The 24,102-nt window shown below is 40.4% G+C and overlaps 1 pseudogene; it reads right to left on the bottom strand.

Moving 5' to 3' along the window:
- LOC114220479 (INO80 complex subunit D pseudogene) overlaps nt 1-24,102 on the bottom strand; it is a 72,090-nt pseudogene that overhangs the window by 4,637 nt on the left and 43,351 nt on the right.

The raw sequence follows: 24,102 nt of genomic DNA, 5'->3' as shown, positions 1-24,102 counted from the left end.
TCCAATCCTTGAGCATGGAACATTTTTCCATTTCTTTGTGTCTTCCTCAATTTCTTTCATGAGTATTTTATAGTTTTCTGAGGACAGATTCTTTGCCCCTTTGGTTAGATTTATTCCTAGGTATATTATGGTTTTGGGTACAATTGTAAAAGGGATCAACTCTTTAATTTCTCTTTCTTCTGTCTTCTTGTTGGTGTATAGGAATGCCACTGATTTCTGTGCATTGATTTTATATCCTGCCATTTGACTGAATTCCTGTATGAGTTCTAGCAGTTTTGGGATGGAGTCTTTTGGGTTTTCCACATAAAGTGTCATATCATCTGCAAATAGTGAGAGTTTGACTACTTCTTTGCCGATTCGGATGACTTTTATTTCTTTTTGTTGTCTGATTGCTGTGCTTAGGACTTTTAATACTATGTTGAATAGCAGTGGTGATAGGGGCCATCCCTGCCATGTTCCTGACCTTAGGGGGAAGCTCTCAGTTTTTCCGCATTGAGAATGATATTCGCTGTGGGCTTTTCATAGATGGCTTTTATGATATTGAGGTATGTGCCCTCTATCCCTATACTCTGAAGGGTTTTGATCAAGAAAGGATGCTGTACTTTGTCAAATGCTTTTTCTGCATCCATTGAGAGGATCATATGATTCTTGTTCTTTCTTTTGTTAATGTATTGTATCACGTTGATTGATTTGTGGATGTTGAACCAACCTTGCAGCCCAGGGAAAAATCCCACTTGGTCGTGGTGAATAATCCTTTTAATGTACTGTTGGATCCTATTGCATAGTATTTTGGTGAGAATTTTTGCATCCATGTTCATCAGGGATATTGGTCTGTAATTCTCCTTTTTGATGGGGTCTTTGGTTTTGGGATCAAGGTAATGGTGGCCTCATAAAACAAGTTTGGAAGACTTCCTTCCATTTCTATTTTTTGGAACAGTTTCAGAAGAATAGGTATTAATTCTTCTTTAAATGTTTGGTAGAATTCCCCTGGGAAGCCATCTGGCCCCGGGCTTTTTGTTGGGAGATTTTTGATGACTGCTTCAATTTCCTTAGTGGTTATAGGTCTGCTCAGGTTTTCTATTTCTTCCTGGTTCAGTTTTGGTAGTTGATACATCTCTAGGAATGCATCCATTTCTTCCAGGTTATCTAATTTGCTGGCATAGAGTTGCTCATAATATGTTCTTATAATTGTTTGTATTTCTTTGGTGTTGGTTGTGATCTCTCCTCTTTCATTCATGATTTTATTTATTTGGGTCCTTTCTCTTTTCTTTTTGATAAGTCTGGCCAGGGGTTTATCAATCTTATTCATCTTTCAAAGAACCAGCTCCCAGTTTTGTCGATCTCTTCTGTTCTTTTGGTTTCTATTTCATTGATTTCTGCTCTGATCTTTATTATTTCTCTTCTCCTGCCAGGTTTAGGCTTTATTTGCTGTTCTTTCTCCAGCTCCTTTAGGTGTAGGGTTAGGTTGTGTATTTGAGACCTTTCTTGTTTCTTGGGAAAGACTTGTATTGCTATATACTTTCCTCTTAGGACTGCCTTTGCTGCATCCCAAAGATTTTGAACAGTTGTGTTTTCATTTTCATTGTTTTCCATGAATTTTTTTAATTCTTCTTTAACTTCCTAGTTGACCCATTTATTCTTTAGTAGGAAGCTCTTTAGCCTCCATGTATTTGAGTTCTTTTTGACTTTCCTTTTGTGATTGAGTTCTAGTTTCAAAGCATTGTGCTCTGAAAATATGCAGGGAATGATCCCAGTCTTTTGGTACCGGTTGAGACCTGATTTGTGACCGAGGATGTGATCTAGTCTGGAGAATGTTCCATGGGCACTAGAGAAGAATGTGTATTCTGTTGCTTTGGGATGGAATGTTCTGAATTTATCTGTTAAGTCCATTTGGTCCAGTGTGTCATTTAAAGTCTTTATTTCCTTGTTGATCTTTTGCTTAGACGATCTGTCCATTTCAGTCAGGGGGGTGTTAAAGTCCCCCACTATTACTGTATTGTTGTCAATGTGTTTCTTTGCTTTTTATTAATTGCCTTATATAATTGGCTGCTCCCATGTTCGGGGCATAGATATTTACAATTGTTAGATCTTCTTGTTGGATAGACCCTTATGTAGGATATAGTGTCCTTCCTCATCTCTTATTACAGTCTTTGTTTTAAAATCTAGTTTGTCTGATATAAGGATTGCCACCCCAGCTTTCTTTTGGTGTCCATTAGCATGGTAAATGGTTTTCCACCCCCTCACTTTCAATGTGGGGGTGTCTTTGGGTCTAAAATGAGTTTCTTGCAGACAGCATATCGATGGGTCTTGTTTTTTTATCCAATCTGATAGCCTGTGTCTTTTGATTGGGGCATTGAGCCCATTTACATTCAGGGTAACTGTTGAAAGATATGAATTTAGTGCCATTGTATTGCCTGTGAGGTGACTGTTACTGTATATTGTCCGTGTTCCTTTTCAGGTCTATGTTGCTTTTAGGCTCTCTCTTTGCTTAGAGGACCCCTTTCAGTATATCTTGTAGGGCTGGTTTTGTGTTTGCAAATTCCTTTAGTTTTTGTTTGTCCTGGAAGATTTTTCTCTCTCCTTCTATTTTCAGTGACAGCCTAGCTGGATATAGTATTCTTGGCTGCATATTTTTCTCATTTAGTGTTCTGACTATATCAAGCCAGTCCTTTCTGGCCTGCCAGGTCTCTGTGGATAGGTCTGTTGCCAATCTAATGTTTCTACTATTGTAGGTTACAGACCTCTTGTCCCAAGCTGCTTTCAGGATTTTCTCTTTGTCTCTGAGACTCATAGGTTTTACTATTAGATGTCGGGGTGTTGACCTATTTTTATTGGATTTGAGGGGTTTTCTCTGTGCCTCCTGGATTTTGATGCCTGTTTCCTTCCCCACGTTAGGGAAGTTCTCTGCTATAATTTGCTCCAATATAAGTTCTACTCCTCTCTCTCTCTCTTCTTCTGGGATCCCAGTTTTTCTAATATTGTTTTGTCTTATGGTATCACTTATCTCTCAAATTCTGCCCTCCTGATCCAGTAGTTGTTTATCTTTTTCTCAGCTTATTTTCCATCATTTGGTCTTCTATATCACTAATTCTCTCTTCTGCCTCATTTACCCTAGCAGTTAGAGCCTCCATTTTTGATTGCACCTCATTAACAGCCTTTTTGATTTCGACTTAGTTAGATTTTAGTTCTTTTATTTCTCCAGAAAAGGTTTCTCTAATATCTTCGATGCTTTTTTCAAGCCCAGCTAGTATCTTTAAAATTGTCATTCTGAACTCTAGTTCCGACATCTTACTAATGTCCGTATTGATTAGGTCCCTGGCAGTTGGTACTGCCTCTTGTTCTTTTTTTTGAGGTGATTTTTTTTCTGTCTTGTCATTTTATCCAGAGGAGAATAGATGAATGAGAGAACAAAATGCTAACAGGGTAACAACGACCCCAGAAAAATATACACTAAACAAATCAGAGGAGACCTGAAACCAGGGGAAAAGAAAGGGAAAGAAAGAAAAAAAGAAAAAAAAAGAAAAAGTTAAAAAAAAATATTATCAAATACAATCACGCTGGTGAATAGATCAGTGCCACACACTAGATTTTGGGTGTATTTTGGTTTGTTAGAAGAAAGTGCCTCCCAAAATTTTAAAGAAAGAAAAGCTTATATATGTACAAAAATAAGGGTAAATACAGTGAAGGGAGGGAATATGACTGTAAAGATGAAAATTATAAAAGATTTTATAACAGGAATTGATAAAAGTTGGTTGAAAAAAGAAAGAAGAGGAATTAAAATAAAAGGGAGAGAATGTGATCTGGCAGGAGACTAGAACAAAGCCATACACTAGAGATCTAGGGTATATTTTTGTCTGTTAGAAGAAACTGTATCCGAAAATTTTAAAGAGAGAATAACTTATATATATACCAAAAATAAGGTTAACTACTACGAAGGGATAGAATATGACTCTAAAAATGAAAAGTAAAAAAGATTTTTAAAAAAGGGATTGATATGTTGGTTGAAAAAGAGAAAAGGAAAAATTCAAAAAAAAAAAAAGAAAAAGAAAAAAAAGAAAATTAAAAAATTAACTTTGAAAGACTAAAGAATCATGGTAAAAAAACCATGAATTCTATGTGCAGTATTCCCCTAGCTCTGGAGTTCTGCCATTCTTATTGATCAGTACACTTGGTCTTGGCTGGCTGTTCTTGCTGATCTTCTGGGGGAGGGGCCTGTTGCTGTGGTTCCCAGATGTCTTTGCCGGAGGCAGAATTGCCCCACCCTTGCGACCGGGCTAAGTAATCTGCTCAGGTTTGCCCTTGGGAGCTTTTGTTCCCTGAAAGCTTTCCCTACAGCTTTGGAGGATGAGAGTGAAAATGGCAGCCTCCCAATCTCTGCCCCTGAGGAGCTGAGAACTTGGGGCTCCACTCCTCAGTGCGCCCCCAGAGAAAAGCAGTCAGTCACTCCCGTCTCCCTGGTCTCCAGCTGCACTCCATGCTCACCCGGCCTGTGACCGAACATTTCTATCTCTGTGTAGAGTCTCCAAACCCAGCAGATCCCTGTGGTGCGCTCCCGCGCCGCTCCTCCTGGGGGAGGATGGGGAGTCTCCCCAGATCTGCTGCTTGTTGGGTCCCTGCTGGAGGAGCAGTGGCCCGACTGGGCCGGGGATCACAGTTTATGGCCACCCCGAGCTGAGAGCCCGCGCCTCGGCTCCGTCTCTGCAGCCGGCTTCCCCGCTCCAATACCTGGGAGCTCTGCCACACTCAGGTACCCCCGGTCTTCCTGTGACCCTGAGGGTCCTGAGACCACAGTGTCCTGCGAGGGTTCCACCTCCCGCTTAGCCACTGGAGCGACATCCCTCAGTGGAGCCGACTTCTAAACGTTCCGATTTTGTGCTCCGCGGCTCTATCACTTGCCAGAAGCGGCCGACAGAGGCCCCCTCCCCCGCCGTCTATCCTCCCGAATATCGCCTCAGATTCACTTCTCCGCATGTCCTACCTTCCAGAAAGTGGTTGCTTTTCTGTTCAGAGAGTTGCTGCTATTCTTTTCTTCGGTCTCCTGTTGAGTTCGTAGGTGTTCAGAATGGTTTGATCCCTATCCAGCTGAGTTCCTGGGACCAGATGAAAGTTAGGTCTCCTACTCCTCCGCCATCTTGCTCCTCTCCCTCCCTGCAGATTGTTTTTGACATTTATTTTAACTCTTGTGAATTCTAACGCCCATATAGAAAAATATATTAACTATAATGTATACTTTAACTTTTTAAAATATAAAATAAGCCTGGGATTGAGCCCTGCATCGGGCTCCCTGCTCAGCCAGGAGTCTGCTTCTCCCTCTCCTTCTGCCCACCCTGCCCCCACTTGTGATTTCTCTCTCTCAAATAAAATCTTAAAAAATTTTCAAACATAAAGAATAAAAGAACACCCACATACCTACTACTAAATCAATAATTATTAACATTTTGGCATATTTGCTCTTTTATCCATATCTATCATCTGTTTTGTGGGTGTGAATTGTATGAAAACAGCAGTTGTGAGAACACTTACTTTTAAATACTTCGACATAACTCTGCTAAGGAGATGGATATTTTACTCTTTAATCACACTGATCTAGAAAATTAATATATTTAATCCATAGTCAGATTTCCCCAGTTGACCCAAAAATGTCTTCTATGGCTAGTTTTTTGAAATCTGGACCCACTCAAAGTTTATACATCACATTTGGTTGTATCCCTTGTCTCTTGTTTTCATGACCCTGACCCTTAAAAAGGCTAGGCTAGTTGTCTCGAAGCCTCTCATTCTGCATTTGTCTGCTGTGTCTTCTTGGTGTTTCGCCTGCTCTCTGGTATTTCCTGTAAACTGGAAGTTAGGGCTAACGGCTTCATTAGGTTAGTCTTGTTGTGGTTTTAACTCTTGTCTGTTGGATTTCTAATGAGATTGAACCCTTTTTCATATACTTGCCATTTGGATTTCTTCTCTGTCGTGCCTATTCAAGTTGCTTGCCTATTTTTCTACTCTTGTCTATTTTTCTTATTGATTTGTAGGAGTTTTATTTTTTATTCTAGATATGTGTGGAAATGTGTTCTCCCACTCTGTGGTTTGCCTTTTTACCTTTGTGAAGATGCTTTGAGTAGAAGTTCTTAAATTTAATGTCTGATTTATCAATGTTTCTGTGACTTGTTATAGGAAACTTTCTTGAGCTGGGGTGAAAGATATTCTTCTAGATGAGATCCAATTATGAAAGGCAACTGAAGGGGATAAAATCCTCCTGGAAGAGTTTCTGTGTATGGTGTGAAGCCCAGTCCGGGTTTCATTTCCTCCCCACAAAACTATTAAAAAGAGTGTCCTTTCCCTAGTGTCCACAGTGCTACCTGCACCATAAGCCAAGGGCCCCTGTGTGTGAGTCTGTTTGGAAGATCTCCATTCTTTCCATTGGTTTATTTTGCTATCATCAGACCAACACATTTTCTTAGTCACTGTAGCTTTGTACTGAGTGTGGACATCCAACTGTGCAAGTTTTCCTCTGTATTACTGCAAGGATGACTTGCCTGAGATTTTGACATTTTGTGTAAGGACTGACTCAAACCTGGAGCTTTCCTTTTGAAATGAGTATCATGGGGTTATAATTCTTTTCCGGGCTACCTTCTTGGAATTGACTTGCCAGCTTCCCAGTTGCTCCTTCCCAGGGGCTTTCGCATCCATGGCTTTCGTCTGATTTGGGCCCATGGAAGTCTGATATTTGGAATCCCTATATTTGTTACATTCTGTTTCTTGGAACAGCCTGAAATGTAGCAATTGAATCTGAAATAGCTTATGACTTTTCTAAGAGAAATCACCTGATATTTGGAAATGGGTGACAGAGAGGCTGTTTTGACCCCTCCTTTGGTGACTGCACCCTGGAGAGAGAATGAGCTCTGGAGTCTGATTTTTGGGTTCAGGTTTGGGGTAAACCATTTACTAGCCTATATCACTTACCAGCCATGGGACCCTGGGCAAGTTAGTGAACCTCCCTGGCCTCAGTTTCCTTATCAGTAAAATGGGCTCTTAGTAGCTACATCATGGGTGTTGATGGGGATTAAACAAGATCATATGTGAAAAGGGCCTGGCATCGAATAAGTGCTTGGTAAATGTTAGCCATTATTATTCTTGAGAGGAATTCCTCTTGCCTCCAAGGGCTTTGAGGCTCACCACGGAGAATGAAAAAAACAACATTCCTTTTGCATTTCTGAGATGCAGGAGGCTTTATTCCTTGCAAACTCTACAGGATGTTCCTAATATTGTTACCTGCCCCTCAGCAGTGTGAAGGGAAAACAATTGATTTGTGTCCTTGGCTGAAAATCACTTATACTCAACTCCTTTAGTTCTTTGAACCTAACAATTTTGATATTACGACTGGAGAGAGTCAGAGTCACGCTCAGGGTCCTGTTCTAGATCTATGCAACAGCAGTTTTAAATCCGCCTTTGCCTACTCACTGGTGGAGAAGGTTTTTTTTTTTACCATCCTGTGGACCTCTCTCAGGGCAGGGGTGTGTTCGCATGGCCCCAAAGAGAGTTGGGTTCTTAGGGCTGCTATACATCGCAGGGAGAAACCTATGGTTTGTTAGTTGAGGAACCAAAATGAAAGAGCCCAGTGTATTGGAGCCAGGAGTTGATGCCTCTAACAGACTGGGAAGCGCCCAGAGAGGGGGGTACCTTCAGAGTACACTGGATGGGGTGAGGGCCTGGGGAAGAGTAGAGCGATGTGGTCTTGGGAAGGTTGAGGGCTTGGGGTGGGGGAACCTCAGGAGATAGTTGGTGTCAGACTAGTCTGCACCCCCAGGGGCAGCCGGCCAACTTGCCACTGTCTCAAGCCATGCCAGCTGATGATAGTGTAGAGAAGGGGCTTCTACTGTCCTGGCCCCAGGGCCATCCTCTGAAGGGCACCACCACCTCAAAAGCCTTCTAGAGACAGGGAAGTGGGGATATGGGAGGGACAGTCTTAGGTCTAGTACCTGCGTGGAGCTGGACAGGGGACCTGCCACCCTTGTTATATTGAAATGGGAAGATGTCTGTGATGTGCAGTAAAGAGGTTGCAATTACAGTTGCATAACTGTACCTATAGTGTGATCCCATCTAATAATAAATGCATGTCTGTGTAGGTAACTGTCGAAAAGGACCTGGGCAGTTACCTCCATGGGATTAAAAAAATTGTCTTGGGGTAGAATTACTGTTTTTAAGAAATATGTCTATTTTCTGTGTTTATCTGCAGATTTTCTTGGTTAAAGGAGTTTTTGTATTTTGTAATTAGAATAAAAAAGGGAACATTACTGTGATTGTCTCCTTTAAGCTAACTAGCTGGGGGTAGGGGGAGGGGAGTGAATTTGTGAATTACCATTAGAGTCAGCACTTATGATCAATTCCCACTCATATACACAATACGTATCATATACTAATACACCGGTAACATGTAACCCTCCACATGTTGGTCACTGATCAGTTGCTAAAATGTGTGGTTCCCTCTAGTTTGGGGACAGGACCAAAAGACCCCCTTGGTCCCCCACTCAAAGGTTCTGGCTGAGATTATTTCCATAGCAACATGGGAAAAAAGTCAGAAGAGGTCTGTTTGGTTTGGAGAGAGGCAAGAGGGCATTTTTCTTTCTGGGTTTCGTCAGTGTCTGGCAGTGACATAGCCTTGGTCAGGGTTGGCTCCTGCAAGCTGTTGTGGGGGTCAATGTCAGTGCCTTAAGAAAATGAAGGATTTCTTCTCTTAGGTACCAGAGGAGGGAGGAGTCCGGGGCTGGTATGGTGGCTCCTGAAGGTTGTTAGTACCCAGGGTCCTCCTGTCTCTTCCCTGCCACTCCTGGTGGGTGACTCTTGGCACTGAGCTCACAAGACCATGGGCTGGACCTTCAGCAGTCATGTCCTTGTTTCAGCTGCAACTGGAGGAAAGGTGGAGAAGGCTTGCCCTCCTGTTTGGTGGCACCCAATCTGCACAAGAGGTTCTGAATATAGTTTATTTTTATTCTCTTTATTTATATATTTATATGTTTATGTATTTACTCATATATGTGTGTAATCTATTCCGAATCTGGTGCATTGCCTAAGAGTTCTGTTATTAAAAAAAAAGACAGAGAGAGAAAGGACCCTGGGCAGGCAACAAACAATCTGTCTAAAAGCTCTGCTTTTATTTTTTGCTGTGAAGTTGGTAATTTATACGTGCTTCAAAGATTTCAGAATCAGACTGGATTTTTGGAAAATTGGAAAACCAAAGGTGCCGTAAAGACTTCCATGGGGAGATCTGCTTACCGAGATGGTTCTTTTGCTGCAGTTGGTCGGCCAGGCTCTTCTCCAGTTCACCCAGAGGGTTCAGCATAGCAGATCCGCAGCTCAGAGGCAGTGCACTGTCTCAACACAGCTGACCCCTGGAACCCCGTATTTTCCTCTGTCCCTGTATGGCTGGGCGCCCTGGGGTTCTTTTGATAGTCACTAAAGTCACAGACATGCTTGGCATTAGATTTTTCGGAGGCAACCCTGTACCTTTCTGAGGATGAGGTGGTCCATGAGCAGTGAGACCCAGAGACCCCCAGTGGCCAGAGATGGGCTTTTTGTAAGACAAATGCTTAGAGTAAAAGTATCATGGAATTTCCTTTTTAAACATATACTCTTTCAAGTTTGAAATAAAATTTATGCTAATATGTTAGCTGGGCCTGAAACAAGGATGGTCTCTTTCAAAACCTAAGTGGGTCAGCCTTTCACTAGAAGGGACCTGCTGACTAGAATTAGTTAAGATGGGGGCAGTTCACAGAAGAGAACCCACAGCTGTCTCAAACACTGGCCCTGTTCTCAGAGAACAAAGGGGAAGTTGCCTCTGGGAGGAATTCCTGGAGAGAAGCAGTATTCAGCAATAAGATGGTTTTCCAGGAGGCTGATTTTTATGTCAGGAGAAAGGTTGCTTCTGCATATTTCATAAAAGGAAATGGAGCCCTCTGACTCCCTACCCCCATCCCCTGCAGTCTAAACTTTAGACAAGTGCAGATCCCACCAGGGCTATGGTCTCTCTGGGATCTAAGAGGCTTGTGGAGCATACTAGCTTTGCTTAGTCTCTAACTCTGGAAACCTGTTTTGAAATGGGAAATTTTCCCAGGCCCACCTGCCCTGACTCAGCCCAGAAATGCATCCTGGAGCCCTGCTGCAGGTTGCCGCCCTTCCCTTGGCTCTCTGCTACCCTCTGATGGAATGGTACTGCCAGCACCACTAGAATTTATCACTGAAGCTTTCTAGGGCTCTCGGCCAATCTATTTATTTAGTTAGTTAGTTAGGTTAGTTATGTTATGTTAGTCATCATACAGTACATCATTAGTTTTTGTTGTAGTGTTCCATGATTCATTGTGTATAACACCCAGTGCTCCATGCAATACGTGCCGTCCTTAATACCCATCACCAGGCTAACCCATCCCCCTACCCCCCCTCTAAAACCCTCAGTTTCCCAGAGTCAGTAGTCTCTCATGGTTCGTCTCCCCCTCCGATTCCCCCCCTTCATTTTTCCCTTCCTTCTCCTAATGTCCTCCATGCTGTTCCTTATGTTCCACAAATAAGTGAAACCATATGATAATTGACTTTCTCTGCTTGACTTATTTCACTTAGCATAATCTCCTCCAGTTCCATCCATGTTGATGCAAAAGTTGGGTATTCATCCTTTCTGATGGCTGAATAATATTCCCTTGTAGAGATGGACCACATCTTCTTTATCCATTCGTCTGTTGAAGGGCATCTCGGCTCTTTCCACAGTTTGGCTATTGCGGACATTGCTGCTATGAACATTGGGGTGCATATGGCCCTTCTTTTCACTACATCTGTATCTTTGGGACAAAATATCCAATGGAAAAAAGACAGTCTCTTCAAAAAATGGTACTGGGAAAATTGGACAGCTGTATACAGAAGAATGAAATTCGACCATTCTCTTACACCATACACAAAGATGACTCTAAATGGATGAAAGACCTCAATGTGAGACAGGAATCCATCAAAATCCTAGAGGAGAACATAGGCAGTAACCTCTTCGACATTGGCCACAGCAACTTCTTTCAAGACACATCTCCAAAGGCAAGGGAAACAAAAGCAAAAATGAACTTTTGGGACTTCAGGATAAAAAGCTTCTGCACAGCAAAGAAACAGTCAACAACAAAAAAAAGAGGCAACCCATGGAATGGAAGATATTTGCAAATGACACTACAGATAAAGGGCTGATATCCAAGATCTATAAAGAACTTCTCAAACTCAATACCCAAAAAACAAATAAGTCAGAAAATGGGCAGAAAACATGAATAAAACACTTCTTCAAAGAAGATATACGAATGGCTAACAGACACATGAAAAAATGTTCATCATCACTAGCCATCAGGGAAATTCAAATCAAAACCACATTGAGATACCACGTTACACCAGTTAGAATGGCAAAAATTGGCATGGTAAGAAACAAATGTTGGGGAGGTTGTGGAGAAAGGGGAACCCTCTTACACTGTTGGTGGGAATACAAGTTGGTACAGCCACTTTGGAAAACAGTGTGGAGTTTCCTCAAAAAGTTAAAAATAGAGCTACCCTATGACCCAGCAGTTCCACTACTGGGCATTTATTTTGGCCAGTTCTTGGTACTTGAAGAGAAGCTGACAAGCAAGTTGCAGACTTTAGTGACTTGTAACTGCTAAGTTGCAATCAATGCTGTATTATCACAGAATGAGCAACATGCCTGTAGTAAAAAGCAACCAATGAAGGTAGTTAAGTCGACTTAATTATTAACCAAGAAAGAAAAGACATTTCTTGTACTTAGAGGGTGTGTGTGTGGGGGGGCTTTGGATGACTATACTAAGATATTGTGCTCCTCCTTTATGCATAGAACGAGTTAGACAGTTTTTCTCTGTAGTGAGTTTATAATCATATCATCCAGGAGGAAGGAAAGTAATTATAAAATAAGACGGATTAAGGTAAATCCCACAAAGAGAGTAGCAGATAGTAATGGGGCTCTGATGAGAGCGAGCTCTGATTCAGTTAGCAATCAGGGGAGGTCTCAGAAACGCAGAGAATGCAGCTGGCTGTGAAGAAGTCTGAGTATTCTGTCAAAGGAACAGCAGGAACAAGGTCTAGAATGGAGGGAAGAAGAGAGATGGCATTTGGGATGGGGGAATGGTCAAGTGTATGCAGAGATTAGCACAGGGAGCTTGGGGAAGGTAGGTAGGAATTTAGTTCTTTTCCCCCTTTATTCTATATTCTGGTACTGTTGGAAGTCACTTACTAATACTGTGTGTGTGTGTGTGTGTGTGTGTGTGTGTGTGTGTGTGTGTATGTATGTATATACACACAAGTCTAAAAGATATCTATCTGTACTCGGGTTTGTAAAGAGAGTGGTATGCAGTTTCCTTGGGGCTTCTTGGAGACTGATACTGAGATCTATCAAACGCTTCACATGGAATTGGATCAGTAAAGACTGTGGTACAATAATAATTTGAGAGAGGAATCATTTTTTCCCCTACCTTTTTCATATTTTAATTGAATAATACCAGATATGAAAATTACACAAAAATGAACATCTAAGTGTGTTATTTTAGACACTGTAATTTGGCAGTGTCCCCCACCCACAGCCTCTTAAAAATGATTGATATTTCCTTCAAGTCACTCTACAGGTGCCCCCTCCATTCTGTTATTTTCCTTAAAATTTATTGGTAGCCCAAGGCAACTTGACTTGTGATTTGGATCTTATGATTGTGCATGTGTGTCATCTCTTGTGTTCTTCTGTGTTTCCTGCAGACTGAAAGCTGAATCACACTTGGTTTGAGCCTTTTGGCAAGATGCTAGGTGATGAGGCTTCTTTTATCTCATAACCTCTGACTGTGATGTTTGCAGCCATTGATTCTCAATGTTTAGATGCACTAATTCACTGGGCTTTGAGAAATGGTGACATTCTAAAACTATCATTTCTTTTTCATTTCATTTATTAGTTAGACTACGTATGTAAGGAGATGTCTTCCCATGGCAGGAGTTCTTTAGAGAAAGGTTATGCTAACATCCTTTGCAATCCTGGGATACTCAAACCTTCCTAAGCCTGACCCCTTAGGAGTCCACTGTCTCAGGACTTTACAAAACCCAACCTGGCCCCGGGGACATTGGCCCACTTGTTCTGGCATTGGACACTGGTAGACCCAGAATCAGAGGGCCCTTACCCTTCCTGGTGACGCCCTCTCCATGGAGTGGCATGGCTCTTTCTGTTCATGTGGCAGACTAGGTAGTCTGAGTGATCTTCCAGTTGAAAAACACCAAAATGCTAGGTAAATATTTTAAAGATGTGTTGTTAAGCTTCTCTAAGGAATGCAGAGGTCAAAAAAGAAAAAAGGAAAGCAGGAACCTTATAATGACAAAGCTGGCTTCTGCACAGAGGGTTTCTGCTGAAGTGTGGAGACCGTGAACTTCCTCTTTGATCGTTGCAGGGAGCTTGGGGAGTGGGAGACAAGGCGAGGCCATGCGCAGGGGGGTCTATTAGACCATCCTGCGTTGGGATGGGGCCCAACAGGCTGCAGTCTGAGGGTAAACATGAGCAAGAAATAAACCTGGTGTGCTGCAGAGGACAGCAAGGGGACTTCACTATTGCAACCTTGACACCAGATGGAAGGGAATAAAAAAATCTCCCCTGAGAATTTGCAGTGACAAGCTGGCTCTCTTAGTTGTGGTTCAAACTTATGTAACCTGTGTGGTTAAAAGAAAACCTCAAACAGATAATTAAATTTAGAATGGTTCTCAGTTCATAGTACCTCCAGGGAAATGGCAGAATCAAACATCAACCTTTTCTGGAGGAATGCAACCTCAGCAATGGCTTCAGAGACTTTCTATAGAGAATTTCTTCACTTCCACTTATCTGAACAGTTTCAGATAAATTTAAAGTTGGGGGTGGGGGATGAGGCACATGGGTGAGACCCAGTTGAAAAAAAGAACAGAAACAGACCCTAAAGACATTAGATATTGGAATTATCAGAGCCTAATGATAAAAAGGGACATATTTAATGTGCTCAAAGAAAAGCTTAAAAATATGATTGGAAAAGACTGTTAGGGAATGTCCAAGTAAATTTGAAGAAATGGGATTTCTAGCAATAAAAAAGTATTAGTTGAACATAAAAATCCCAAGGATGGTTTAAATATCAGATTTTAAGTGAAGCTGAAGAGAGAAATAGTGAACTGGAAAATAAATTCAAAGAAATTATCCATAATGCAGATCAAAGGGACAAAGACAAAAGAAATGAGAGAGGTAAGACCTAGCCAGAATTCTAGAAGGGAGACGTGTCAATGAGGGCAACATTCAAAGAGGTATTGGCTGAGAATTATCCAAATCTGATGGAAGCAACCCATCCTCATGTTCAGGAAGCCCAAGAAATCTCCATTAGCACAGATAAACAGAAACTTACCAAGATACATCAGAGGCAAACCATAGAACACCAATACAAAGAAAAAATAGCTATATTAAAAAGGAACAGCAATTAGAGAAGCTGGATTCTTAACAGCAAAAATGGAAGCCTGAAGACAATGGCATAGTAGCTTCAATTTATTAATAGAAAATTCAAACTAGAATTCTATACTCAATATTTCTGAAGGGGAGCCTGGGTGGCTCAGTTGATGAAGCATCCCACCCTTGGTTTCAGCTCAGGTCATAATCTCAGGGTTGTGAGACTGAACCCCACGTTGGGCTCCCTGCTCAGTGGGGAGTCTGCTTGAGATTCTCTTCTTCCTCTCCTTTTGATAGGGATTGCATTGTATTGTATCTATAAATGGCTTTGGGTAGTATGGACATTCTAACAATATTCATTCTTCCAGCCCATGAACATGGAATATCTTTCCATTTATTTGTGTCTTCAGTGTATTTCATCATTGTCTTACAGTTTTCAGAGTACAGGTCTTTCACCTCTTTGGTTAAATATATTCCTAGGTATTTTATTCTTATTGTAAATGGGATTGTGTCCTTCTCTCTCTGGTAGTTATTACTGTATAAAATGCAACTGATTTTGTATATTGATTTTTGTGTCCTGCAAGTTTACTGAATTCATTCTAATTTTTTTTTGGTAGCGTCTTTAGGGTTTTCTATATATGGTATGTCATGTGTTACTTCTTTTAAAATACTTGTGACCAATTTGGATGCCTTTTTTTTTTTTTGAATGCCTTTTATTTCTTGTCTGATTGCTATGTATAAGGCCTCCTCCAGTACTACGTTGAATAACCGTGAGAATAGACATCCTTGTTTTGTTCTTAATCTTAGAGAAAAAGCTGTCACCTCTCCGTTGTTAAATATATTAGCTGTGAGCTTGTCATATGAGCCCTTTGACATCGTGAGATGTATTATTTCTGTGCCCACTTTGTTCAGAGAGTTCTTTTCATGAATGGGTGTTTAATATTGTCAAGTACTTTTTCTGCATCTATTGAGATGAACTGAGGGTTTTTAGCTTTGATTTTGTTAATGTGGTATATCATGATTGATTTCTTGGATACTGAACCATCCTTGCTTCCCTGGAATAAATGTCATTTTATTGTGGTGACTGTATTGTTGAATTCAGTTTGCTAATATTTTGTTGAGGATTTTTGCATCTATGTTCGTCAGGGATACTGGCCTGTAATTTTCTTTCTTTTGTTTTTTCAGGGTCTGTGTATGGATTTGGTATCAGGGTAATGTTGGCCTCATAGAAGGAATTTGGAACCATTCCTTATCTTCAGCTTTTGGGGAATAGTTTTAGAAGGATAGATATTGGGACGCCTGGGTGGCTCAGTTGTTAAGCGTCTGCCTTCAGCTCAGGTCATGATCCCAGGGTCCTGCGATTGGCCCTGTGTGGAGGCCTGCTTCTCGCTCTCCCCCTCCCCCTGCTTATGTTCCCTTTCTTGCTGTCTCTCTCTCTGTCAAATAAATAAATAAAATCTTTTTTTAAAAAAGGATAGATATTAATTCTTCTTTAAATGTTTGGTAGAATTCCCCTGTGAAGCTCTTTGGTCCTGGACTAATGCATGTTGGGAGTCTTTGCTTACTGATTCAATTTCATTAGTAGTAATTGGTCTGTTTATATTTCCTATTCCTGATTCAGTCCTGGAAGATTGTATGCTCCTAAGAATTTATCAATTTCTTCTAGATTTTTGTTGGTGTCTAAGTGTTTGTAGTAGTCTTTGATAATCCTTTGTATTTCTGTGGTGTCAGTTGTAACTTCTCTTTTTCCGTCTGATTTTGAGTTCTCTCTTGTTAACTTGAGGAGTGTGGCTAAAGGTTTATCAATTTTGTTTCAAAGAATCAGCTCTTGGCTCACTGATATTTTCTATTGTGTGTTTTTTTTTAGTCTTTCATTTATTTCTGTTCTGATCTTTATTTCCTCCTATATTTGGGCTTTGTTATTTTTCTAGTTCCATTAGGTATAAGGTTGGCTTGTTTGAGATTTCTCTTTTTCTTGAGGTAAACTCTTAGAACTGCTTTTGCTTCATGCCAAAGATTTTGGAATGTTTTTATTTTCATTTATCTCCAGGTATTTTTTTGATTTTCTATTTGATTTGTCCATTGGCCCATTGGATATTTAGCAGCATGTTGTTTAATCTCCACATATTTGTGTTTTTTTCCAATTTTTTTCTTGTAATTTTGGGGAAAAGATGCTCGATAAGATTTCAGTCTTCTTAAATTTATTGAGACTTGTGTGACCTATTATGTGATCTATCCTACGTGCACTTGTAGAGAATATGTTTTCTGTTGGTTTTGGATTGAATGTTCTATATATATCTGTTAGGTCCATCTGGTCTAATGTGTCATTCAGAGCCACTGTTTCCATATTGATTTTTCTGACTGGATGATCTATTCACTGATGGAAATAGGGTGTTAAAGTCCTCTACTATTATTGTATTACTGTCCAGCTCTCCCTTTGTGAATATTTGCTTTGTACACTTAGGTGCTCCTATGTTGCGTGCATAGATGTTTATAATTGTTATATTCTTTTGTTGGATTGATCCCTTTATCATTATGTAACGCCCTTCTTTATCTTTCACTAATGTCTGTTTTAATGTCTGTTTTGCCTGATAAGTATTGCTATCCTGGCTTTTTTTTCCCCCCACTTCCATTTGCATGGAATATATTTTTCCATTGCTTTGCTCTCAGTCCCTATGTGTCTTCATGTCTGATGTGACCCTCTTATAGGCAGGATACAGATTTTTTTTTTTAAATCCAGTCACTCTATATTTTGATTGGAGCATTTAGTCCATTTACATTTAAAGTAATTATTGATAGTTATGTACACATTCCCAATTTGTTAATTGTTTTCTGGTTGTTTTTCTATTCTTTTTTTTTTTTTTTTTTGCTTTTATGTCTTGTGTCTTGACTTCCTTTAGTGTTATGCTTGGACTCCTTTCTCTTTGTTTATTTTTTGTAATTATTATAGGTTTTTGGTTTGTGGCCAGCCTGAGGTTCATATGTAACACCTTATGTATATAGCGGTATGTTTTAAGTTGAGAGTTAAGTTCAAACACATTCTAAAAGTACCACATTTTTTTTTTTAAGATTTATTCATTTGACACAGACACAGCGAGAGAGGGAACACAAGCAGGGGGAGTGGGAGAGGGAGATGCAGGCTCCCCACCGAGTAGGGAGCCCGATGTGGGGCTCGATCCCAGGACCCTGGGATCATGACCTGAGCTGAAGGCAGACACTTAACGACTGAGCCACCCAGGTGCCCCGAAGTACCACATTTTTTACCTCCCCACCCACATTTTATATATTTGATGTCTTATTTAAAATTTTCAATATTGTGTATCCCTTAACTAACATAGATATAATTTATTTTACTATTCTTGTCTTTTAACCCTCATACTACTGTTATTAGTGACCACTCTATTACTTTTACTGTATGATTGCTTTTAATAAGGAAACTTTTTCTTGCTTAATCTTCTTCTAGTCATGATTTCTTCTTTTTTGCTTAAAGAATCCCTTTAACATTTCTTGTAAGGCTAGCTTAGTGGTGGTGAACTCCTTGAACTTTTGTTTGTCTGGGAAACTATTTCTTCTTCAATTCTGAATGATAACCCTGCCAGAGTTCTCTATGATTCCTAGACCCAGATGTCTGTTTTCTTCCCCAGGTTGGGGAAGTTTTCAGCTGTAACTTTTTCCAGTAAGTTTCCTGCCTTGTTCTCTCTCTCTTTTCCTTCTGGGATCCCCATAGTGTGAATGTTAGTATGCTTAATGTTGTCACAGAGGTCCCTTAACTTACCCTCATTTTTAAAAATCTTTTTTTTTCTTTTTGCTGTTCAGTTTGGATGATTTCTACTGCCTTGTCTTTCAGATAGCTGATCCATTCTACATCTTCTCATGTGCTGTTGATTTCATTTCAGTTATTTTTCAGCAGTGATTGGTTGGTTCTTGTATTTTCTATCTTTGCTGAGGCTCTCATTGAGTTTATCCTTTCTTCTCCCAAGTTCAGTGAGCATCTTTATGACCATTATTTTGAACTCTTTTTTTGGTAGATTACCTCTCTTTCACTTAGTTTTTTTTCTGAGGTTTTGTCTTGTTCTTTCATTTTGAACCTATTCCTCTGTCTCCTTATTTTGTCTCTGTTTCTATGTAATAGATAGTTCACCTGCCTCTTCTGTTCTAGAAGGTAGGGGCCTAATGGAGGAGGCATCCTGTGGGGCCCACCGGTAAAATCCTTTCTCCTCATCAGAACCAGGTGCTCCAGGGTGTCCCCTGTGTGGGGAACATGCAGCCTCCTATTGTGACTGGGCTGTGGCTGCTGTGGGTACACTGTGGGTGGGATTAGTCCCCAGTGTGGCTGACTATGAGGCTTGGCTGTGACTATTTCAAGCATGCTGGTTGGTGGAACTGCAAGTCACCTGGGAAGGGCACCAGTCCTGGCTGAGTCCGCCTGCCTCAAAGAGTGTCAGCTGGTGTCACTGCTGACATGATGGACTGGGCCATCCCATTGGCCCAATCTCAGCATTGGGCCAGCTAAACTGAAGGCAAGAAAGATGATGCCTGATAACACTTCTCTTCCTGGAAAAAGTTCCTACAGATCCCTGCCTCTCTGGCACGTGCCCTAAAATTAAATAAATTCAATAAATCTCCTTCACATATAGCCCAGGTGCTTTTCAAACTGCTGCCTTTGTGCTGGGTCCCTGAGCAAGCGGTAGTGTATGCTGGACCTTTAAGAGTAGAGTCTTGGGTTTCTTCAGTCCCCTGGCTCTCCCGGAGTCAAGCCCTGCTGATTTCCAAAACTAGACATTATGGGGGCTCATCTTCTTGGTGCAGATCCCCCAATCAGGAGTATCCTATGTGTGGCTTAAATCCCTTGCTCCTCAGGGAGGACTTCAGGCTTGTGATATTCCTCTGCTTGTGGGTTGCTGCACCACCTACATCTTTGCCTCTCCTACCCTTCTTCATGTGGCTTTTTTTTTTTTTTTAAATCTTTTGCTGTGGAAAAGCTGCTCTGGTAGTCTTCAGGTCATTCTCAGCGAATTGCACTATAAGTAGTTGGAGACTTGGTGTGTCTGTGGGAGGAGGTGAGCTCAAGATTTTCCTACTCCCTCATCTTCCCCCCCTTTCTGTGAAGTGAGTTCTTTCTAGGCAGCATATAATTGAGTCTTGTTTTTTATTTTTTTTAATCCATTCAGCTACTCTATCTTTTCATTAGAGATTTCAGTCCATTTACATTTCAACTAATTATCAGTAGGTATGGATTTACTATTGCCATTTTATTAATTGAGTTCTTGTTTTGGTCTTTCTTTTCTTTCTTTCTTGCTTCTTTGTGATGTGATCATTTCTGTAGTGGTGTGCTTAGATTCCTTTCTCTTTTTCTTGTGTATCTACTATAGGTTTTTGCTTTGTATTTAACATGATGTTTACATAAAAACATCTTATATTTACAATAGTCTATTTTAATCTGTTAACAACTTAAGTTAGTAGTCATACAAAAGCTCTACATTTTTACTCTCTACCTACCCCTACATTTTATGTTTTTGAAGTCACAAACTACATCTTTTTACTTTGTGTATCCATTGGTAAATTATTTAATTAGTTATTTTAAATACTTTTGTTAATGTTTATACTGGAGTTATAAGCAATTTACCCACCACCTTTACAACATTAGCATATTCTGCATTTAACTATACATTTACATTTACCAGTGATTTTTATACTTTCATATGTTTTCCTGTTATTGATTAGCATCCTTTGGTTTCAGTTTAGAGTATTCCCTTTAACATTTCTCATAAAGCCTGTCTAGTGCTGATGAACTTCCTCGGCTTTCGCTTGTCTCTAAAATTCTATGTGTCTCCCTCCATTCTGAAGGACAACTTTGCTAAGCAGAATATTCTTGGTTGGCAGTTTTTTTCTTTTAGCACTTTGAATGTATCATCCCACTCCCTTCTGGCCTGTAAAATTTTTGATGAAAAATATGCTAATGGAGTTACTCTTGTATGGTACAATCTGTTTTGTTTTGTTTTTTTACTGCTTTTAAGATTCCCTCCTGTCTAACTTTTGACCATTTAATGTATCTTGGGTTGGGTTTGCTTGTTTATTTATTTAATTTACTTATCTTTTATTTTTATTTAATCTCTACACCCAACGTGGGGCTTGGAACAACTCCGAGATCGAGAGCTGCACGCTCCACTGACTGGGCCAGCCAGGCGCCCCTTAGGTTGGGTCTTTTGAGATGAATCAAAGTATCTATAGATACTCTTTGGGCTTGGATCTGGATGTCTCTTTTTTTTCCCTAGGAAAGGGAAGATTTCAGCCATTATTTCTTTTAATAATCTGTCTGCATCTTACTTTCTCAACTCTCTTCCTGGGATTTCCGTAATGCAGATCTGGTCTTCTTCATGGTATCCCGGAAGACCCTTAAGTGCTCTTCCCTCTTTTTCTTTTCTTTCTTTTTTTTTTTTTTTTTGTTCCTCTGCTTGGATGAATTTTGCTGCTATGTCCTTGAGTTCACTGATCCATTCTTTTGTTTGATCTGTTCTGCTGTTTAAACCCACTATTGATCTTTTCAGTTCAGTTAATGCATTCTTCAGCTCCTAGATTTCTGTTTGGTAAATTTAAACTGTTTTCTTTGTTGAAATTTTTGCCTTGTTCATGCATAGATTTTGGTGAGCATCTTTATGACCATTACTTTGAGCTCTTTGTCAGGTAAATCACTTCTCTCCATTTTATTAAGATCTGTTTCAGGAGTTTTATCTTATTCTTTTGTTTGGAATATATTCTTCTTTTCCTTCATTTCCTTGGACTCCTAAGTGTTGGTTCCTGTGCATTAGATAAAACAGCCACCTCTTCTAGTCTTGATGAAATGGTCTTGTGTAGGAGATAAACCTCATCAAGGAGCTTGGCTCCTGGGTGTCTCTCAAATCTTTGTGCTTGTCCAAGCCACTTTCCTTGTTCTTAGTGGCTCCCAGTAGTTGAGGATGTGCCAAGACCCACCAGGGTCCTAAAGAAGGGAGGATCACAGTCAGCATCTAGATTCAAACCACTTGGAATCCTGACTGACCTTTAGGCAGCAGCTGGGAGAATATGTAGGTAGGCCCCTTCCAGGGAAGAATTGTGAGTTAGTCATTTTTGCTTGCTCCCTTTAAACTGGGCCTGGGCATACCACTGTGAGAAGGTGCTCCTGAACCTGTTAAGAACTTCTTGCTTGCTGTAGTCCTTTGGGACTCCTGAATGCAAGCCCCATTGGCTCTCAGAGCCAGGTGACCCAGGAAGCTGCTTTTCAGGTGGCAGCAGCAAAAACTGGGGCACCACGCGTGTATACAAACTCCTTCTAGGGAGCTACTGGTGAAAGAGTGGGCTAGAGTGAAAGAGTAGGGGAGCTGTCCACAGACCTCCCTGGTCTCAGCAGAGAACCACAGTCCCTAGATGTAGGTTAAACTTCAGCAGCAGCTATTGAAGTATGCAGATAGGCCTGTTTCAGGAAAAGGCAGGGAGATAGGCATTTCTGCATGCGCCTTCTGCTCTGAGCCCCTGGGGGTTAGCCATGGCAAGGGCTAATGCCTGTTATTATCTTCTGCTTGGCTTACACTGGTCTTGGGGGTCTCGTGGATGCAAGGCCTCTTGGCTTGTGGAAGGAGGTGTTTTGGGAATCTGTCCTTCACAGGGAACTCTTAAAGTTGGGGCTGTAAATGTAGAGTCCAAACACTTTACTCGTCAGAGAGAAGCTGGGATCGCATGGCACTGTGCTGCAGTGGCGTTTGTGGCCAGAGTGTGTCTCAGCCTTTCCCACCCATTTGATGTGATGTTTTCTTCATTGGCCCAATGTGTAGGAGTTGCTCAGGTAGTTTCTGGGTTTCTTTCAGAGGGAATTGCTCCATGTGTAGTTGTTCATTCAGTAAGTCCATGGGAGGAGGGGAGCTCAGGAGCCGCCTGTGTTTGCCATCTTTGATACCTGCCTTCGATGAGGTTTACTTCTGTTCCACCATTCATATCATGTGTGGTGCATCCAGTGGAAGAACTTAATTCACTTTCAGCTGCAAGGGGATCTGACCTATGAAGCTCTTATCTTTTCAGGCTTTGCTGGATTAGAAGGCAACTAGAAAGAGGTTTGGCATGGATGAGAAATGCCAGTTTCCCAAATCCTCCACACCTCATGGTCGAAGAAAAAATTCATGCTGTAAATTTAAAATTATTTAGTATTGAACAATAAGATACTATATATCAAAACTTGTGAGGTGCAGTTAAAAAGGCACTCAGAAATTGACAGCTTCACTGTTTGTCAGAAAAGATCAACATTGGGGCACCTGGGTGGCTCAGTCCGTTAAGTGTCTGCCTTGGGCTCAGGTCATGATTCCAGGGTCCCTGGAAAGAGCCCGCTGCTGCTCAGCGGGGAGCCTGCTTCTCCCTCCCCCTCTGCCTACTGCTCTGCCTACTTGTGCTTTCTCTTTGAAATAAAAAATAAAATCTTTAAAAAAAAATCAACATTAATGATCTAAGATTCCAACTTGAAAAATTTAATAAACTAGCATATCCTACCCAAAGAATATAGCAATTTAGAAATAATAGCAGAATTATTGACAAAGCAAATAAAACTACAATAGAGAAGATAAATAAAACCAAGAATGGTTCACAACAATAAAATAGAGTTCAGGCAAAATTTTCCTATATAAAGGGAAAAAAAGGAGATACAAATAAATAATAGGAATGAAAAGGGAAAAATATGGATGCTGTAAACATTATGATAGTAAAAGGATATTATAAAAAAACTTTCCATTAATATATTTGAAGACTTAGTTTAAATGATTACATTCGTAGAAAAATATAACTTACTTAAATTGACCCAAGAATAAATAGAAAAAAGTTTTATATTCCTTAAATAAGTTGAAATCAGTTGTTAACATGATCCTTTAAAGAAAACATCAAGTTCAGAAGGTTTTATAGGTGACTTTCTTCAAACTTTCAAAGACTAGAGATAATTCTAAGTAAACCCTTTCACTTACTTCAATTTCTTTCAGCAGAGCTGGGTTTTTAAAATGTAACTATCCCTATTTTTAAATGTTGGCAACTATTGAAACATTTTTGTTGGTACAGGCAAAACAAAATATGTCTGTAAGCTGGTTTTGGCCCATAGTCTGCCACTTCGCAACCCTTGATCTAAATTTTACAGAGAAGAACTGATCCAAGTCACAGTGCAATTAAATTGGACAGTTTAGGTTTAACAAAGAAAACTCACTGACAGAATCATGAGACGCTCACATGCATTTCCAGAGGTCGTTGTGGAAATAGTCTCTGAAGACTAAAAATCACAGCTGACTATGGTGTTCCTAATAAGGCTGATGTGCACCGCTGCTTGGAGGCAGAGGGATGGACAAGATGACCTTTTAGGGTTGTTTCATAGATGCTTTTAGCTTTTCTAATGCAGTTTTCTTAATGCTTCTCATCTGGTATCTCCATCTGATCCAATAATAAACATAGTGATTTCATGCTTATTGTAGACACTTAGGCTTCAGGAAAAAAGCCATTATTATTTAGGTCTAATTTAGAGCCCAGAATCTTCTAGCCCATCTACTTACTTTCATTTCTTTTATTAGCAGAGGTAATCTAATGTAGTGATTAATAGCTTTAGAGCCAGACTTTTAGTTCAACTCCTGGCTCTACCACTTCATACCTATTTAGTATTGAAC

This window comes from Eumetopias jubatus, unplaced genomic scaffold, assembly GCF_037043125.1.
Source record: "Eumetopias jubatus isolate StellerSeaLion01/CBP00866 unplaced genomic scaffold, mEumJub1_p1.0 scaffold_14, whole genome shotgun sequence".
NCBI lineage: Eukaryota > Metazoa > Chordata > Mammalia > Carnivora > Otariidae > Eumetopias > Eumetopias jubatus.
This window is presented reverse-complemented; position numbering and strand designations above follow the sequence as displayed.